Raw genomic sequence first — 9,805 nt, 5'->3', positions numbered from 1 at the left:
TTGTGGGTTTTTCTTTCATTAAACGAGGGGTACCAACAATTCTGACCACGTGTGTATATAGTATATACAGAACTCCTGTGTATGTCACTGGTGATCACTATATTATGTATACACTATATACAGAGCTTCTGTGTATAATGTCACTTGTGACCACTGTATTACCTGTGCAATATATACAGAGCTCCTGTGTATAATGTCACTGGTGACCACTGTATTACCTGTACACTATATACAGAGCTCCTGTGTATAATGTCACTGGTGACCACTGTATTATCTGTACACTATATACAGTGCTCCTGTGTATAATGTCACTGGTGACCACTGTATTACCTGTGCACTATACACTATGTACAGAGCTCCTGTGTATAATGTCACTGGTGACCACTGTATTACCTGTACACTATATACAGAGCTCCTGTGTATAATGTCACTGGTGACCACTGTAATACCTGTACACTAAATACAGAGCTCCTGTGTATAATGTCACTGGTGAACCCTGTATTACCTGTACAATGACACTATATACTGAGCTCCAGTGTATAATGTCACTGGTGGTCACTGTATTACCTGTACACTGTACACTATATACAGAGCTCCTGTGTATAATGTCACTGGTGATCCCTGTATTACCTGTACACTGACACTATATACAGAGCTCCTGTGTATAATGTCACTGGTGATCCCTGTATTACCTGTACACTGACACTATATACAGAGCTCCTGTGTATAATGTCACTGGTGGTAATAACAGTGTTGTTAGTATTGTGGTTTGTATTCATGATCAGTATTGTAGTATTTGGTCACTTTGGGGTGGTAATATGTGGTCTGGTCATGGTGTGGCCGTATTTGTTCCTTGTATGTAGTATTATTCGGTCACTATGTGGTGGTAATATGTGATCTAGTCATGGTGTGGCGATATTTGTCTCTTTTGTATGTGGTATTATTGGTGTTGATATAGTGGACTGTGTTGTGTATGGCAGTCATTTTGTTCTTGCTGATATTAACTAGGAAAAGATTTTTTTCCATTAGGCCACAGCCCCACCATCAGTATTCGGTCAGTATTTTTTCTCAGGAGTAGCTGCCAAAACCAGGAGTGGGTGATAAATACAGAATTGGTGACTTGTTTCTATTATACCTTTTCTCTGATTGTTCCTCACCTGGTTTTGGCTCCCACTCCTGAGAAAAATTACTGACCAAATACTGATAGTGGGGCCGCAGCCTTAGAGATTAAATACTTGGACCAGAGCGGCAGAGATGCACTTACAGGGGTTCTCTGGTGAAAACAAGTAATCACCTCTCCACAGGATCAGTGATGATATTGATTGGTGGGGGTCTGACTGCTGGGACACAATCGGCAGAATGTGGAGCTTTTCTCCCCATTAGACTGGAGCGGCATGTGAGATGCGACCACTCATCCAGTCATTCCCTCAGTGACTGTGAGCGCTGCTCTTTTTTGGAAGCTGCATTTTAAAATGGGGATAAGTGTCCTGTCAGGGATGAAACTTCCCCATTCTTCTGATAGGCGCCTTTTCCAATGTTCGGACCCAAACGATCAATAAGTGATCACCGATCCTGTGGATCCCATGGATCGGTGATAACTTGTTTTAACCAAAGAAGCCCTTTAATGCAAACTACCGTAATTGTACATCCCAGTTATAGTGGTGCACAGTAGATGTGCAGGAGCCGCCAGTCAATGCTCCACTATAACAGGGATAGCGGATAACAGATATTTGCATATGGCTGTAGGTGGGCCCCTAGAGTCAGTTCTCCCTGTGGGCCCCAGACACCCCAGTCCGACCCTGTGCACGATGGATGACCTGCCATGTCAATGCCCTGTATACAGCATTACCACATGATTTGGCAGTGATCGCAGTGTGTGAACAACTACATAAATATACTGATTATTCAAATAATTTAATGGAATTTATGCTGAAAGTTATGAAATTTCTGGGAGAATACTACCTGCAATGTCAAGGTTGCTCAATGGGTGCCAAATTTACACCATCCTTGGCGAATATATTTATCAATTGGTGGGAAAAAAAGTATATATACAATGTGTCTAACCCTTTTTTGCCTTCCATTGTCTGGTATGGACTAGTGATGAGCCAGCACTAAAATGCTCGCGTGCTCTTTGCTTGGCTCTTTGCAACGAGCCAAATGTAAGTCAATGGGAAGCATTTTTCCGGGGCTCCCCCTCCCCCCTGGAGGAACAGTGCTAAAATGACATCAGAACAGCATGGGGAAGACTCCTGGAAGCATTTCTGACTCCCAGGCCACTGCTGTGAACAATGTTGTCAGAGTATTATGCCACTTTTATGGACTCATAATAAAACATACAAAAACAAAACCAAAATGGATTTTCCTGGAATAAAAGTTAAGGGACATTATTTCCAGGGTAATGACTTGTATATAAGGCAAAAAAAAAATCACAAAAAAATGCTCCTCAACACCTTGGGCTATGTTCACACGTAGCGTTTTTTATGCGTTTTTGCACTTTTGCATTGCTTTCAACTGTGAAAACTACATTCACCAGTAAATGTCATTTTAACATTTTACTACCTTATCTGCCCATATGGTGTGTGAGACATGATCAGACACATCCTGTTTCATTTGTGAAGGAGGGACACTAAAAGTCACAAAGCCTTTATTTACAGAGCCATCAGATGTCCCTTACTATTGTTAAAGGGCCAGCAGTCGGCCCTCACTATTGTTAGAGGGCCATCAGCCGGCTATGCTGTGTTGTTCCCATTATTAACATTTTACTACATCACTCCACCATGAGAAGGAGAGATACAAACTTCTCCTTGTAGCGTGGGTCTACAAGTTTGACCAACCAGTAATTAATGTCGGACAAAATGTGTACAACGCGAGGGGCACGGGAAAGGCAGAGGAACATAAAGTCAGCCATGTGTGCCAGACTGGCAACAGCCAAGTCTTCCCCGTCCTGACCAAGAGGATGACCGTCCATGCTCTCCTCCTCATCCTCCTCCTCCTCATTCTCCCTCTCCTCAGGCCATCCATGCTGAACGTATGACAGTTGTGTGGGTAGTACCGTCTGTAAAGCAGGAAACCAGCTTCTGTTCTTCCTCCTCCTCTTCCTCCTCCTCATTATCACCCAATCCGCATTGGGATGAGATGAGGCTGGGCTGTGTGGTTCCTTTCTCCATCTCATCATGCTTCACCTGCAATGCTTCTTTAATTGTGAGCAGCGAGTGTTTCAGTAGACAGAGAAGCGGGATGGGGATGCTAATTATGGTGTCATCGCCGCTCACCATCGTGGTGGAGTCCTCAAAGTTTTGGAGGACGGCACAGATGTCTGACATCCATGCACACTCATCAGCTCTTATTTGTGGAGGCTGACCTGAATAACAACGGGCGTGTTGAAGCTGGTACCCAACAACTGCCCTCTGCTGCTCACAAATCCTTCCCAACATATGCAAGGTTGAGTTCCAATGCGTGGTGATATCGCACACCAGTCAGTGAGCTGGAAGCTACAAACACTGCTGAAGCATGGCAGGGCAGCGCAAGATGTAGGTGACCTTCGGAAATGAGTACACACGCAATGTACTTTCATAAGCAGCTCAGGCAGATCCGGGTAGGTTTTGAAAAACCGCTGAACCACTAGGTTGAGCACATGGGCCAGGCATGGTAGGTGTGCGAGCTCGCCTAGCTTCAGAGCCGCCACCAGGTTCCGGCCATTGTCACACACTACCATGCCTGGCTGTAGGTTCAGCAGTGACAGACACAGATCTGCATGCTCTTTTACAGCTGTCAAGAACTTTGCAGCGGTGTGCGGTTTGTCAGCTAAGCACATTAGCTTCTGCACTGCCTGTTGGCACTTGGGTGAGGCAGTGCTTCTGTTATGTTCTGCAACTAAGAACTAAGGAATAGGAGGGAAAAGCTGTCCCTGCACTGAGACTCTGCATAAACCCTATGCTGGGGTGGGTGCCCTATTCCTTGTGAATAGCCCCACCGACGATCCTGCACTGAACTCAAACGAAGACCTGAAGGAAGGGGAAAGGGTGTCCCTAAAAGATCTAAGGACTGGGAGCAAAAACAGGAGACCTCCTAAAACAAAGGTTAGTTGCAGAAACGAAGATAAAAGGAAACAAAACTAGTGGAACAAGAAGTCCCAGGATATCAATTTCCGAAGCACAAAGAACTAACAAGGCAACTTAGCCAGAGCACAAACGTAACAACACTGATGTCCAGCGAGGAATGGGAGACAGGTGCTGAGTAATAAAGAGTGAGGAGATCACGGGACCAAGACACCCAGCACCAGAGAAAAAGACTAGAAGCCAGCAAACCACAAAAAAGATGGCCAAAAAGTAAAACAACTTAGATTCTAACAGCTGCAGTACTTTCCAGCTTACAACTGATGTGGTCATTTCGGAGATGGATGCTGACGAGGAAGAGGAGGTGCAGGAGCTGTAGAATGTGAGGGCAACCCTGAATGATCCCGGGCCCGCAATCCTCGGCGTCGGAAGGACGTGTTCCATCCCAGGATCCGACTGCGTCCCAGCTTCCACTATATTAACCCAGTGTGCCATCAGCGAGATGTACCGTCCCTGGCCACAAGCACTTGTCCATGTGTCCGTGGTTAGGTGGACCTTCCCAGTAACTACGTTGTTGAGGGCACAGGTAATGTTTTGGGACACGTGCTTGTGTAATACGGGGAACGGCACACCAGAATAAATAGTGGCGGCTCGGGACCGAGTACTGAGGGTCAGCCACCGCCATCAGGTTGCGGGAAGATTCCACTTCCACGAGCCTAAAAGGCCGCATTTCAAGTGCAAGCATTCGAGAAATGTGTGAGTTTAGTATTGTAGCCTGTGGGGCATTGGCTGCGTATTTGCGCTTGCGTTCAAAGGAATGGGGTAGGGACAACTGAACTCTGCGCTGGGACAAGGACGTGGACGCTGACGGTGATGGTTTCAAGTGTGCAACGACAGGTGCAGGGTGGGAGGCATCTTCGCCTGCGCCATGGACAGAGGATTGGAGTGCACGCACAACAGCGGAACAGGCAGTGGTGTCACCCGCAGACACTGTTTCTGGACACTTGCATTTGGCCCAACTAATCGGGTGCTTTGCTGTTATGTGCCTGAGCATGCTGGTGGTGGTCAGGCTGGTAGTTTTGATGCCCTTGCTGATGCTGACATAGCAGACGTTGCAAATAGCCTTTTTGGGGTTATCTGGACATTCTTTAAAAAAGAGCCAGACTCTGGAAGACCTAACAGTTGGACTGACAACTTCCCTTGTGTTGGTTTTCCAAGGAACAGTTTCCCGCCTTGTACCTGTCACCACCCCACTGCTTGTTCCTGCCTGTTGTGGTGCTACGCCTCCCTCCCCCTCTGTGCTGCTGTACTCCCCATGCATGTCACCTTGCCAGCTTGGGTCAGTGACTTCATCGTCGACCACCTCATTTTCCACGTACGCACCCTGGGCCTCCTCCTGACTTGGTGGCAATTGTGTCTCATCATCATCATCCACCTCATGCGACAGTAATTGCAATTGTCCAAGTGTGGGATCACTTGTCCCCGGGCACTCGACATTGTAGACAGAAGGTGGATCAGGATGAGGAATATGTGGTCCAGACTCACGGCTACTGAGACTGAACTGTGTGGAAGACAGGGTGGCGGTGGTGGAAAACTGACAGGATGCATTATCTGCTATCAAATCAACAACCTTTTCACACTGCTCTGGCTTCAATAGTTGTGTTCTGCGGCCCCCTAGTAATTGGGACAGGAAGTTGGTTCAACATGATTTGGGTGTTTGTGGTGCTTCCTCAGCAGGCACAATTTCATCAGCCTCTGCATGCACCATCACCATTACATACACTTCTACGTCCCTTGCCACGCACCTTGCCCATTTTAAATGAAGTGTAATATTTGGCACTCTCCGAAAAATGTCACGATTATTATCGCAGAAATCTGGGATCGCATCTGGTGACCACTGTATTAGGAAGTGGCCTTGTAGATGTGGTATTGGTCAGCGACCAAGTGTGAATAGGATGAACAACACCCAAGTGGAAGACTTTAAATGGAGGGTAATATTTGGCACGCTTAAAAAAATGTCCCGATTATTACCGCAGTAATATGGGTTCACGTCTGATGATAGAAAAGTTTCTCTGCTTCCACAGTGCAGCAATGCGAATAAAATAAAACAAATCTGGCTGTATTCTGCTAACAAGCAAATGGAGCAGTAAAACGGTGTACTGTATTGCTTTTTAAGCAAATAATCAGGATTTAGAGAAAAAAATTAGCCATGATATCTAGGGTTATGGATATCTGTAACAGCAACAGGCAGAATGTAATGGACCCTATTCTTTTGTATACAGTGTCCACAAACTCTGCCTGCCTACCACTATTTGTAACCATATTTCACCTAGTGATCATACAAATAAAGGCACAATACATAGAAACAAAACCTGGCTTTCCAATAGTGGTTCATATACAGTTGAAACCAGAAGTTTACATACACTAAGATTACTATGCCTTCAAACAATTCTGGACTGCCCATATGATGATGTCATGTGTTTGGAAGCTTCTGATAGGTTTTTTGGCAACATCTGAGTTAATTAGAGACACACCTGTGGATGTATTTTAATGCACACCTGAAACACACAGCTTCTTTGTGTAACGGGACTGGGAGGTGGAACCTCTGAGCAACGATACAAAGGGGCAGTCCTTGTAAGGAAGCGGGTGGCTCCCAGGGTAGGCGGGCAGGTAGTCACGGCAAGTGACGGGGACAGTCTCTGGGTAGAAGGGCAGGAGGTCACGGCAAGTGACGGGGACAGTCTCTGGGTAGAAGGGCAGGAGGTCATGGCAAGTGACGGGGACAGTCTCTTGACAGGCGGGTGGTCACGGCAAGTGACTGCTAAGTCTCCAGATAGGCTAGCAGGCGGGTAGCAGGTGGACGCTCCCAGGTGAGCGGGCAAGAGTCTCTGGTTAGGCAGGTGGTCACAGCAAGTGACGGCTAAGCCTCCAGATAGGCTAGCAGGCAGGTAGCAGGTGGACGCTCCCAGGTGAGCGGGCAAGAGTCTCTGGACAGGCAGGTGGTCACAGCAGGTGACGGCAGAGCCTCCAGGTAGGCTAGCAGGCAGGTAGCAGGCGGACGCTCCCAGGTGAGCGGGTAAGAGTCTCAGGACAGGCAGGTGGTCACAGCACGTGACGGCAGAGCCTCCAGGCAGGTAGCAGGCGGACGCTCCCAGGTGAGCGGGTAAGAGTCTCTGGACAGGCAGGTGGTCACAGCACGTGACGGCAGAGCCTCCAGGTAGGCTAGCAGGCAGGTAGCAGGCGGACGCTCCCAGGTGAGCAGGTAAGAGTCTCTGGACAGGCAGGTGGTCACAGCATGTGACGGCTGAGTCTCCAGGTAGGCTAGCAGGCAGGTAGCAGATGAGCGCTCCCAGGTGAGCGGGTAAACAGATCCATAGACAGACTGGCAGGGCTGGTAGGCAGACTGTCGGACCGCAGGAATGTAAGCAGATAGACAAGTATCAGGCAGGTATCAAGCAGGAATCTGGCAGGTAACTGACAGGTAACTGGCAGGTATCTGGTAACGGGACCTGAGGGCTGAAGCAGAGTGATAGGCTATGCAACAACATTGCTTGGGCACCTCCATTTTGGAGGAGGTGCCTTATATATGGTGAGGTCCTTCGGCCATTGGCCAGGGACTCCTTAGGACGGCGCGCGCGGCCCCTTTAAGAGAGGGGGAGCGCGCGCGCGCGTGCCCTAAGCACAGTGGCCGGGAAGCAGCGCGCGCTGCCAGCAGAGCGGGAGGAAGACGCCGGGCACGGAGCGGAGAGGTGAGGGGAACAGCGTCCCTGCCTAGCAGGGGGCAGGGACGCCGACGCTACAGTACCCCCCCTTTAGGCACCCCCTTTTTTAGGCCAGACAGAAATTTATCAAGGATGAGAGGGGCATGGATGTTCTCCCGGGGCTCCCACGTTCTCTCCTCAGGACCAAACCCCTTCCAATCTACTAGAAAAAAGGTCTTTCCTCTTACCCTTTTGGTGGCCAGAATGTTCTCTACCTCAAACTCGTTTTCAGCGGAAACCGGAGCAGGAGGCGTACCTGTAGACTTGGAAAAAGAGTTAAGTACCACGGGTTTGAGGAGAGATACATGGAAGGAGATAGGGATCCGCAAGTTGGCCGGGAGTTTCAATTTATAGGCCACCGGATTGATTTGTTTGATAACTTCCAGTGGGCCGATGAACCGAGGCCCTAACTTGTAGGAAGGAATCTTGAGCCGGACATACTTGGACGAGAGCCAGACTTTATCTCCAGGACGGAATTGTGGAGGATCCAGGCGTTTTTTGTCAGCGTGTTTTTTCATCCGCTCGGACGACTGAAGGAGTGCGGATCGGGTACTCTCCCAAATGGAGGAGAATTCGCTAACGAGAGATTCTGCAGCCGGATTGTCCACCGAGGTGGAGACGGGAAATGGGATCCGAGGATGCTGACCGAAGACTACAAAAAACGGGGATTTGGAGGAAGATTCGCTCTCGTGATTATTGTAAGAGAACTCGGCCCATGGTAGGAGATCCACCCAGTCCGAATGGTGGGCATTAACGAAGTGCCGGAGGTAACTGGTCAGGATCTGATTGATCCGCTCCACTTGACCATTGGACTGTGGGTGGTAAGCGGAGGAGAAGTCCAGGGTGACGTTAAGCAGCTTACATGTGGCTCTCCAGAAGCGTGAGGTGAACTGAACCCCAAGATCCAACACGATGTGGAGGGGCAGGCCATGGAGACGGAAGATGTGGCGGATAAAGTCTTTAGCCAGCTCGGGTGCAGACGGGAGGCCCGGCAGGGGAATGAAGTGAGCCATCTTGGAAAAGCAGTCAGCGACCACCCAAATGACCATACAACCGGCAAAGACAGGGAGATCCGTTATAAAGTCCATAGCTATATGCTGCCACGGGGCAGCAGGTACTGGAAGAGGAAGGAGGCGACCGGCTGGCAGGTGTCTCGGAACCTTGTTGCGGGCGCAGGACACACAGGCTGAAACAAAGTCTATTACGTCCTTGTGCAGGGTAGGCCACCAGTAATGCCGGGTAATAAGCTGGAGGGTCTTTTTCTGACCGGCGTGGCCAGCTAGCTTAGACGAGTGACCCCAGTGTAGGACCTTCTTCCGAACAGGTACTGTTACGAACGTCTTACCGGGAGGGAGACGATTTAGATTCACGGGGGCCACCTGCATTACTCTGGCGGGATCAATGATGTGCTTAGGCTCCTCCTCTAGATCAGACACCAGGAAGGATCGGGACAAGGCGTCAGCTTTGATGTTTTTGTCTGCCGGGCGAAAATGAAGAACGAAATCAAAGCGGGCAAAAAACAAGGACCACCGGGCTTGGCGCGGGTTAAGTCTCTGGGCGCTCTGGAGGTAAGCCAAGTTCTTGTGGTCCGTGTAAATAATTACCGGATGAAGAGCCCCCTCGAGCAGGTAACGCCACTCCTCCAGTGCCAGCTTAATGGCCAATAACTCTCGGTCTCCTATAGAATAATTGCGCTCAAAAGGAGAGAAGAGTTTGGAGAAGAAGCCGCAAGTTACCTTTCTTCCGGAAGACGACTTTTGGGTAAGTACCGCTCCAGCTCCAGAGGAGGAGGCGTCCACTTCCAGGAAGAATTGTTTGTTGCCGTCCGGACGATGCAGCACCGGGGCGGAAGAGAAAGCCTGTTTTAAGGAAAGAAAGGCTTCCTCTGCTTCGGGCGGCCATTCTCTGGGATTAGTGCCCTTACGGGTGAGCGCAGAGATTGGGGCAGTCCGGGAAGAGAAGTGCGGTATGAAGAGGCGGTAGTAGTTG

This window comes from Phyllobates terribilis, unplaced genomic scaffold, assembly GCF_046119375.1.
Source record: "Phyllobates terribilis strain yellow unplaced genomic scaffold, ASM4611937v1 Scaffold_4__5_contigs__length_816908805, whole genome shotgun sequence".
In the NCBI taxonomy this organism is placed as follows: Eukaryota; Metazoa; Chordata; class Amphibia; order Anura; family Dendrobatidae; genus Phyllobates; species Phyllobates terribilis.
This window is presented reverse-complemented; position numbering follows the sequence as displayed.